The following is an 11,089-nucleotide window of genomic DNA, read 5'->3' as shown; positions in this document are numbered from 1 at the left end:
CCCTCGAGCGAGGTGAGGCGTCCCCTCACACCATGCCCGGACCCCCGGGAGAGGCGAGGCGAGGCATCCCCTTATGCCGCCTCCGGACCCCCCGGTGCGTCCCCTCGCACCTTGTCCGGACCCCCGAGCAAGGCGAGGCGAGGTGAGGCGTCCACTCATGCCGTCCCCGGACCCCCGGGTCGTCCCCTCACACCATGCCCGGACTCCTTAGGGGAGGGTCCATCCCCAGACACCGCCGCCCGGGCCCCACCGCCGCTGCCCGGCAGAGGGCGTCGGTTCCTCGCCCCGCCGCCGTGCCGGGATGGGCGGGCGGCCGCCGCTGAGCCTCCATCTTCGCTCCGCCCGCGGCCGCTCGCCGCGCCCCTCCGCGCTGCGGGGCTGAGCGGGTGAGTGCGCGCCCCTCCCGCGGGAGCGCCCGGCGCCGCCCCGCCGCCCGCCCGGGTTCGCCCGCGGCGCCGGCACCGCAGATCTTCCCGCCGCAGCCGACCGCGCCGGGCTCCATGTCGCGCCCCCCGGGCTGCGAGAAGGTGCAGCCGCCCTGGAGCCGGGGGAGCGGGTGGGTCCGAGGCGTGTGAGAGCGTGGACGGAGCCGCCGGGTCTCGGAGAGCAGTGCGAGAGAAGTTGCTGCTGCGGGTTTTGGGACCGCTCCGGCTGAAATTCCTCGTCTGGTACCGTCCACAACTGCGGTCCCGCTCCTCTCTCGGAGGAGACCCTATTCTCCGCGGCGGCGGCTGCCCCGGGTTCGGTGTCTGAGCGCCGATCGGCTCCGCGATCCAGGTAAAGTTTGAGGCGGTGCTGGGCAGTCGGGGCAGCCGCCGGCTTGGGCTGGGGAAGGGAAGTGCGGGGAAGTCCTGTCAGCTGGAGAGCTTTTAGAAGTCGCCCCGGCTCTGCGGGCAGGGCTGGCTCCTCGTGAGATTCGCGGTTTTTGTCATGCGGGTGGCTTATAAAAATGGTACTTTTTTTCAGCCAGTCGCAGCGTTGAAGTGTGTTTGAGTTGTATTTTTTCCTTCCATTGATTCTTCAGTCAGTGATTTTAAGCAAGGTACTGTGATACGTTTCTTCCTTATAACCATTCGTGACTTTAAACGTTTATTGTTGTCGTGCTTGTAATTTTATTTATTTAGCGTACTGTTATTCATTCAAGGTTAAACCGTGTAGATTCTGGACTTTATTCCTGTGAAGATATGAATGAGGACGAGCTGTGGACATGTTCTTTCCGTCCTCCTCCCTCCCTCCCACTCCCGTGCTTCCTGAGCCTTTCTGGTGAAGGCTTTTAAAAGAATAGATGAGGCTCATAAAAGTACTTGGTGCTGACCGCTGCCTCCAGCTCTTTTGTATAATTGAAATACATTGTTTAGTTCCTCTAATGAAAACGAAAAATCAGCTTAGAGAATCGATTTCCTGAGAGTGTGATTTTTGGAAGAAGCCGTGCAGGGTATGTGTTTGTTGTCGGTGAGTGGGATAATGTACCTGTTAGAACTGTGTGTCACTGGCAGTGAGAGAGGACACGGTGACCCAAGAGAGCTGCTGTTACTTGTGCTTTGTGTGGGTGTTCAAAATCTTCAAACTTTAGGAAACTGGCTAACAACAACAAAGAAGTGGTGAACTCTTTAGTTTCTGAAAAGATTTTTGTGGAGCGTAAGGAATGTCATGGCAAAAATGAAAGAGATGGCACTGAAGTACCGTACCTCGGTACCAGGATGCTTCTCAGAGAAGATAGGTGGACATGTCAGGGTGTGTGGTGTGTTTGTGATGTTGAGCCTTGGCTTGGCTGCTTCGTGGCGATGTGACCAGCTCAGAATGCAGAAGGTGTCATGCTCCTGGTGCCAAGTACTGAATTTTCCTGAGGATGGAAGCGGAAAAATTCTGTGCTTGCTCTCTACCTGACACATTAGCTGAGTGTTTTAGAGCACTGTGGAAGTTACTGCTTTAGCTGCTGTGAACGTCAACAAGAGGAGCATGGTCCTTCTTTAAGTCACGTTTTGCTACTTTCTTTGATGGGACTGTATGGACCTTCATTGTTGATTGTTACAAAAAAAGTATTTAGACGTTGTTCTCAGCTAATCCTTTTCTGCAAAATCAGGGAAGAGGTGATTTTGCGGAAGAACCGAAGAGTTGTACATTCTGCTTTTTAAATGTTAGCTCTGTGAGAATATGATGTGCCTACACATCTTTATACATGAAAACAGGCTGGGTTTTTTTCAGCTTGCAGGATTTAAAAGTATTTTCTGAAGTATGAGAAATAAGCACCACTCATTAGTAAGCTTCTCCTGTTTTGCCATGAGCTGTGTTTTAGAGATCCCATTTCGTTCTGGTAATGGAAGACCCGAGCTCCATCTGTATGCATTAGGATAGGTGGTTGATTTGTACCCTGGGGCCATATTATCTGCTGTTTCATTACTTCTGGATCAGTAATGATATTCAGGAAAACTGTATTTGTAGTGGCTGCTTTCTAGGGACGTCTCTTCACTAGAAAGCCTCCCTGATAAGGATCACACTGACGTGTGTTTGCTGACACGTTTCTTTGGTGTGAGGCATTCGGGCTGCTGCTTTTGTCTGTCTTTTGATGGCACAAAAGTTCTGGGGTTTGTGAGCAAGAAGTTGGGATTCCCACAGGTCTCCTTGCACTTCAGTATTATTTGTGTTTTCTTTCTTCCCCAAAGCGCTCTTCAGTCTCTCCTGCCTTTCCCTCAGATGAGCAGAGCTCTGATGCCTTTTTTAGGCACTTGCTCCTTTTGTTTTTGTGCTTAGCAGCAGCTGTCCCAGGGGTTGGGGGCAGAGGAGAGCATGTGAGAAGCTGGATCTGGAGCAGGTGAGATTTGCCAGATGCTGCACAGACCCTGTGCCAAGCTCCCTGCTGAGTAACAGCACAAAGGTAGCGATGCGAGAGGGGGTTGGGGGAGTGGAAAAAACCGGTGGTGGTAGCACTTTGGAAGCTTTTGATTCCCCGTTGATGTTGGTGGGTGGGCAGTAGAGGCGTCGTGGTGGAAGATGTGCTGTGATGTGAGTGGTCCTACCCAGGTGTCCAAGGCAACTGTGTTCATCTGGCTGTGCAGGCTGTAAGCAAAGAGTGGGATAAGAAATTAATAATTAAAAAAAAAAAATCCACCCTGATATGACAGTGCTGCACTGACTACAGAAATACCCGTGCCTCTTCTACTTCACTGCCCTGCTGCTGGCACCCATATACCGAAAGGGATTGTGAAAGGTGAGCAACAGGGATGCTGCTGCAGATTAAGAGGTGATGGAAGTGCCTCCGGGCTCTGGTTCAGGGAGGTGAGTTCTCTGCTCTCCTTTAGAAGTATATGCTGTGCTTTAATGGTGCGTGCTGTGCTGGGGCTCGATGCTATCGATGGTGTCAGAGGGGGGGAAAGTGGAAACCTGTCTGCTGGAGCTGCCTGACATGAAGTGTGGGTCTGGGAACTTCTCCAGGCATTTTGCAGGGTGAGGGAAACTGTCCTGCTGGGCTGCCTGGAAGTGTATATGAAAAGTACATGTCTAGCTTGTCAATTGTTAAAAACTTCCCAGGGGCTTACGTTTTGGTGTGGTGAGACAAAAACCTGGGTATCACAAAACATAGCTGCTGTGTTGTTTATTAACACAACAGAAAATGAAAATTTGTCTTGTCCCAGCCTCAGCTGACAGGCTGCTGTGTTACCAGTGCTGCTGAGGAATGGGAGTCTGCTGGGACTGCCCAGGCGTGAGTGGTTTGCCTATAAACCAGAGAAGTTCATAAGCTACAGATGGGTTATCTTGCCTCATTATAGCTGAGTTTCATCATACAATGGAATCAGACTTCCTGGTGAAAAATCTCCATGCTGTTGTAGTGTGTTGCTGAGTATGTTTGGGCTCTTCCCATGCTGTGAGGTTTTGAGACTCTTTGGCTCTTTGCCTGAGCTTTGAGAAAATCTTATTCCTGAGATAGCATTACAGGTATTGGTAAAGCTGCCTTTTCTTTTAGTAGCCCCAAGATCATGTAAAGTAAAGTAAATGGGAGGGTGTGCTGTGCAATGGAGGTGTGATTGCCAGGCAAGGGCAGGATGGTGCTGGTGAATGCTGAACCCTGGGGTGCTCCTTCCACAAGCTGTGCATCCCACCCCATCCAAAGCTGCTCCCAAGGTGTTCATGAAGGGTAACAGGTAAAGCACCACAGGCAAAATACTGTTTATTTTTTTGGGGAAAATAAATAAATAAAAAAAAATCCCAGGGATTTGTGCCAGAGGGTTAGAGAGTCGTGTGTGCTATTAACTCTACAAGGAAGGCAGGTTTCTCTGCTCACTCTGAGAGTCTCCAGAGGTCCAGCCTCTGAGCCATTCATGAACCTCTTTGCTTTTGTTCTGTGTCTAAGCACAAGTGCTCATTGTCTGTAGTCCTGTTTTGAATGCGAGAACTAAAAAATTCTGTGCCTTGGACTAACAAGCTTGCCATAAACATGCTGGCAATATTATTTGTGCTTTGAATACCTCCTTATTGAGTCATCTCTAGGCATTCCTTTGTACTTCTGTTGTATTTAGTTTAAACACTCTGGTATTAAAGACGTCCTGTATAATTTTTCTTGGGAATGCTTTTAGTTGCACTTCCTTTGTATTATGCTTTTTATTTGTTAAGCTTTTATTCTGACTCAATAAAAATCTTCTAATTTTTTTAAAAGCTTTTTGGTTGCTTCTCTTTTTGCTGTTGAGTCTTATCTAGCTAATGCTCATATTTTGTGTCTGAAAATAAGCTGGTTACTTTAAAAGGGGGTTGTTTTTTTCTTGGTTTTTTTGTTTGTTTGGTTTGGGTTTTTTTCCTTTTTTCCTTTTTCTTTCTTTCCTTTTTTTCCTTTTTTCTTTTTTCTTTTTTCTTTATTTTCTTTATTTCTTTTTTGCCACTTCCACTCGCATTGGCAGGCAGCTATTTTGAGAAAGCATATGAAAGGGGTGAAGAAAGAGAGATTCAAGGACCCCTGAGAATGCAAAGAGCTGTATAAATGATATAGTGAATTTCACCTGCCTCAGATGCCTTCATTTTATCCTGCCTGTACACAGGCACTGTCCCCTTTGCCTCGGGCTGGACACTGGAGCTCTGTGGGGCTGGGATGTGTGTGTGTGTGATGGGTGCTGTCCATGGGCACCCTGGAGGTGCTGGGCAGGTGCTAATGGACATGGGATAAGGTGCAAGAATCTGCTGGCTGAGGTCCACCGTGGCTCCCAGGCTCCCTGTTGGGAAGGCAGAATGTGGAAACCCAGGTGAGGTGCAGGAAAGCATGGAAAGGGTTTCAGCTGAAGTGATGTGGCCTGCAAGGGTTGTGTGAATGAGGAGAGAGGAAAAAAAAAGTTTTTATAAATGAAACAAACACTTAAAACTTCTTAAATCTATTAGAAAGTGGAGAAAGTCACCCTCCTGACTCAGTTGTTGACATAGAACATATAAGTATTTCTGCAGAAAAGGGATATTTGGGTAGTGAGCAGTGGGTGGTTTTGGAATGTTGGTAAGAGTCTAAATTGATATAGCAAACTTCTGGTTTCAGCCTTGCTCAAAGCAAGGTGGGACTCTTGTCTGTCTTCAGGTTGCCAAGAATGAGCAGACAGATGCTGTGTGCCACTTGGCTTCTTCAGATGGACGTAGCCTCCAAGAATATGTATGAAATTAAATAGTCTCTTCAGTTGCTATGCATAATTCTGGCTGTTTCTGATCCATCTCCCATATTAGCTTGTCATTCGTATTGATGTTTTAGCACATGGGGAGAGCAGCCTGGGTTTGTGCTGTGACTTGAACAGGAGATGGTGGAAAAGGTAAGCTGCCGTAGCAAGCTGTAGGATGTATAAGTATATATCTATATTAAAAAAAATATATATTTTTGTGTGTGTACAACAAGACAATGGTATTCAGTCTTCAGGCAGTATTTTTTGTCCTTGTTTAGGCACCTGTTCTCACTGAATTGCTGGTTTTTCACTGCAAAACTGCTATTAGCAGATGGTAGAGAGCAGAGCAGTGGGGCTGAGGCTGCTGCAAAATGTTCTGTAATGACTCCTGGGCATTAGTGTTTGCCTTTGCAGACACTTAGGAAACTTTAGGCTGCAAATAGTTAAGATTCTATGAATAATTTCAGACATCTGTAGTAAGCATGGTATCCAGGTTTAGTAAAGGCGAAGGCAGCGGGCTCTGTGGTTGCAGCTATCTCAAGCAATAATATACAGATTACACAGAATAATTTTTTAGTGTGTGGTATTTCTTCAGGCAAGAAAACTCAGGTGGTGGAAGGCTTGACACATATGGCAAACTTTTTTTTTTTTTTTTTTGCAAAACCATCCCAACAGAAGCACACAGTAGGATTTCTTCTTTTGTTTGTTTATGTTGTCTTGTTTTGCTGTTTCAAAATTGATCTGCAATGTGTCTTGTGAAAATGTTTTGAAACAGTCAGGAAGATAACCTGTTCTGTGTAGGAATAGGTATTGATTAAATTACAGTTAATAAAACAGAATATGCCCACAGCAAAAAATGGAAAGGAGGGAAGAGCACACTGAAGATGTAGCACAATGAAGGTGAGTGCAATTCAGCTGATAATGAATGGTATTAAAACTCATGTTTATAGCAAGGGAGGCTTTCCACTGGGATGGAGTCTGGTTTGTGTCTGTCTTTTTGTCTCTAGCGGGTTGAAACTGAGTTCTCTTCCAGAGCCTTTCACCTCAGCATGGGTGATTTGTATTCTCCTGGAGAGTAATTTGTCAGGAGATGAACAGCAATATGCTCTCTGTTTCCTGAAATACAGCAAGACAAGTCCAGTTGAAGACTTATTTTTTTGGGGTAAAGTAATTTTTAAACTTTCAATCAAAAAGGTCATCAATACCTGTACTTGGCCCAGATGCTTTCTATCTCCAGTACTTTTGGTGACAGGTTCAGGTGCTGTGTAAAAGGGAAGCAGCTCAGAGCTTCCATTTGGGGAGGATATGACTTGGTCCTTGGAGAGCATAGGGCCAGTGAAACGTCACAATTTTAGACTTATAATGATTTGGGAACTTGTAAAATTTTGTCTAAACATTGCAGGATACCATGGTAGGCTTTTGATGTAAAACTTTGACTCAAAATAGAAAATTGAAGTGAATTAAGCAAAAGGTTAACTTCCCCCCAAACAAAGCTGTCATTTTTAGAGGATAAAACCTGGCTACCTCTGAGGAAAGCTTTAATACTGCTTTCCAGCAGGACCAAAAAAGCAAGCAAGCATTCACATTCGGTCATTTAGTTCTACTTAAGGTATATTTTTTATTTCTGGAAGGATGGTGCAGCTTTTTCTTTCTTTTTTGTTTTCTTTTCTTTTGCCCTACCAGCCCTTCTCTTCCCCAGTTTGTCCACTGTCTAGAAATCCTTGCTCATTTCTGGGATCCTTGAGGATTCCTTCTTTCCTGCTACTTGTGCTTTGGTGTTGAGCTGGGAATGATTCACTCACTCTCTTTTTCCAGTATCAGGTCTAAGTTTGGAATTAGAAACATACGTTTGCTAGACTAGCTCTCAAATAAGTTGGTTTTTTTTTTTTTTCCCCTGAGGCTTTTATTAATACTACTTCATTCTAGATTATGCCCTGCTTCATTTTTTATATATCTGTGAAGCTTGGGGCTGGAGTTTTATAGGGCAGGATTTCTTTCCAGAGGTTACTGTGAAACTTTAAAAATTTGTTCTGTCTTGCTAAACACAGAGAGATGTGGATTGAGCCTGAGCACTGTTTTGTCAGTGTGCTGAAGTGGCCAAGAAAAACAGGGAGCAGGATAACACGTCAGGCTGGAGCTAACCTCGTGAGGAATGAATGAAGATAGAGAAGCTTTACAAGATGTCAGGGAGCAGGGAGATAGATAAATGTGTGGTTTATAGGAAGGAAAACAGTAGAATGTGTTTAAAATAATAGGAGAAGGGATGAGTGAGTGACAACCAGGAGATGGTGGCAATTTGGAGCAGACAGGCAGTGTGAAGGGAAGGAGTTTTGGTGAGTGCAAAGGAGAAAGAGGAGAGGCAAGTGAGTGGTGTCAAGAAACACCAGGAGTGTTTCCACTCATGAGATTTGTTCTCCATGAGATTTGGACCATGAGTGTGTTCAGAAAGCAAATGGGTTGAAGCCTCTGAACGACAAGGAGGAAAGAAAAGATGTGAAAAGGGGATGTGATGCAGGTTTGATTTTACTGAGCAGCAACAAGAAGAGAATGTTTTGTGTCACTCTGACCGTGATGGGAACAAGAGCTGGAAAGGAGAAACTTAAACGAACAAACAAGATGGAAACAGAAATGATAGAGCCATGTCAAGATTTGATTTTTTTTCCCCTGAAAATTAAAAAACAAAACTCAACCTACTCCCACCTTTCCAAAAGCCAAGCCCTCCCTCTTTCATTTTATATATTTAGCTACATCAGTGGTAATATATCACGTCAAATTCGTTTGATGTATCTGCTTATATCGTGTCTAACTTTGGCAGGAAATATAACACTAATTACATTTACTGTCAGGTTGATTGCCTTATCCCTTGCGAGGCACTAGCTGAGCCCAGCTCACTCTGTTTAAATAGTTGTCACATTTTCCTTGCCTACTTGGAATGCCGTTTCTCTGGGTCTAGTGAAATATTAACTTGTCAGTCGTCCAGGTGAGCTGTAACAATGTTCATATCAGGAAAGATTTAATGCTGAAAAATACTGGTGGGCTTGAATGATCAGATTTGATTTTTTTTTTTTTTTTTTTTTTTTTTTGAGAGAGAGAGGAAGGCATTAGGATGGGTAGGGTATAAATAAATAAATAAATAGGTAGGGTATAAAAAAATAGATTTATTTGTGTGTGTATTTGACACCTTGTAAAAGACTTTGTAAGTTAATTATACTTTGAAAAGAAAATGCAAAATACCTTCCTGGGGCAGTTCTGCAAAACACATCCTTTATTGGTTTTTAATGGATCAGCCTCTGCATTTGGTGGTATTAAAATAAAAATTAGATGAAGACTACAAACACTAGGTATATTATTTTGATTCTGGGCTGCTCCAGAGGGAACAGTGCTGAAAGAGACACCAGGGAAGCTGAGTAAATAATTTTGTGGAGAAGAAAGGGAGGTGGGAGCAGGAAGGCTGAGAAGGGGAGTGGTGTTAACAGGAATAAAGGAAATAATGTTGGGACTTCACTGAAAGTAATCATAGCAGTAGGCATCCTCCTGCAGAGGGTAATTAGGAGGAAGGCAGTAATGGATGCTAAACTTTATGCAGCTATGAAAGCATTTTTAAAATGATTTGCCAACTACCTCTGGAAGTCAGAACGTCTGAGGTGATTTGGAAGGGCAGGCAGAATTTGGGAAGCATGTGATTCTGCAGAGGAGCACATTTGGAGGGGAAAACTTTTGGAATTACTTTTACAAAACTGTCTCCAGTTTGTGGACAGGATTAATGCAGGTCTGCCTTGAGGGAAGTGCAAATAGTTACTATTTTCTGCTAAAGTTGAAAAGAAAAAATCTGACTAACACTATTGGGACTGAGAGCTAAAGGTCAGAAACTTTGAATAGCAGCATTAATTGCTCCCTTTAAAGGATGTAAAGGATCAGTCTTCAAGGACTTGCCTAAGGATGAGAGCAGCATTAATGCCAGTAAGTGATGACACAGCAAGACTCAAAAAGGAGGGAAGAGGACAGGCTTTCACCTTGTTACTCCAAAACAAGATCCATGTACTAGGTAGGGACTTGGTTACTTCAGTCCTGTGCTGTGTTTAATACTTTCTGTTCTCTTGATATGGACGTGCAGGATCAAGCTCCAAGAAATATTGTCAGCAAGATTAGATGTTGCAGTGTGTCCCTGGATTGCCTTGGGTCATCCAGCATAGAGATCTTTTTTCTAATTTTTAAGAATTTTGCTAAGTCTCTGATAGCTTGTTATCGCAGCCCTGCAGTAAATGATGCCAAGCTTGATTTTTCCATCCTTGCCCACTTCAGGTTTGCATCTTTGTGTTTGCAAATGATGCTTCATTCTCTTAGGCGATATTTTAATTTTACTGACTCCTCTTAGAAAGATATGGTGGGCTTATAAGACGTGATTTATCCTATGCATGCTCCTGCTGAGCTCTTATCGTTAGCTCAGGCTATATTGGAAAAATGTTAATATTGAGGGAATCAGTGATATATGATAGAACTTGGCATTGAAATGGGTTGTGGTGTTTCATTGTGGCAATAATTTTAAAGTAACTTGGATTTCCATCGCTGCCAGTAAGATTCTGTGTAATGATGATGGAGCTATTTCTGCTCTCCTTCCCTCACTATTATACCCAGAAGATTACTTGCATGCTTATGCACACAAGGAAGGGGCTTGGAAATCAGAAGTTCCCCAGTGTTGCAGAATCAAACAAGCAAAAGGTTTGTTGTCTCTACAGTTATATTTGCAAAGGAATCTTCACTGTAAAGGCTCCTCAGGTGCTTTCCCTACTCATTGTCTCCCTTTCTGTGTCCATTAGAAAAAAAAATCCTCTTGTCTCTAGGAAATGTGGAGAGCTGTGGGGAAAGTATCATCATTTACAAACAAGAATGGGTTTTAAAATATTTGAATTGGTTTAATTTGATAGACAAAGGTGACAGTTTGTTTTTTTTTTTCTTTATATTCTTGCTTTTGGTATATGGAAAATGATTCAGATTTGGCTTTTACAGTTTAAAAAAACCCAAAAGTACTTGCCTGCTGACTGCTTTTTAAGCTAATTTATTGGGAGCTTGCCTTCCCTGGGATAGTTTTTAGAGTCTGTAAGCAAATCCTGTTGGACTATGTAATGATGTGTTTGGATTAAGTTTCCTCCCTATTGCCCATTCTACAAGGAAATGTATTTTCTCTTACTCTGGTAGATAGGATAGATTTTGTTTGCTTTCGAAACAGCAGAAGTCTCTTAGGCAATTTGATTAAATTCCAGATTATTATGGAGAGGGAAGGGAGGGAGCTCATCTCCTCCTCTTGCTCCTTGGGCTGGCTCAGGTGAAATGTATGTGAAGCTGATCAATGCAGCTGAGAAACATTTGATGCAGATAATCTGGGATGATGTGTGATAAGTAGAATATGAGGTTGTAGTCTAAAGGAGGTTAAAAACCTGTTTCCAAAGAAAAATACTTGAAACTCT

General features: G+C 44.0%; 1 protein-coding gene across 1 annotated transcript in view; it reads left to right on the top strand.

The window, feature by feature from the left end:
• Nucleotides 1–465: 465 nt before the first annotated feature.
• THSD7B (thrombospondin type 1 domain containing 7B) overlaps nucleotides 466–11,089 on the top strand; it is a 313,731-nt gene continuing 303,107 nt past the window's right edge. The window contains exon 1 of the mRNA XM_071746457.1: nucleotides 466–777. The gene's annotated coding sequence lies outside the window, so the exon portion shown is untranslated. The remainder of the gene's footprint in view (nucleotides 778–11,089) is intronic.

The sequence above is a fragment of the Heliangelus exortis genome, chromosome 6, assembly GCF_036169615.1.
Source record: "Heliangelus exortis chromosome 6, bHelExo1.hap1, whole genome shotgun sequence".
Taxonomy (NCBI): Eukaryota; Metazoa; Chordata; class Aves; order Apodiformes; family Trochilidae; genus Heliangelus; species Heliangelus exortis.
This window is presented reverse-complemented; position numbering and strand designations above follow the sequence as displayed.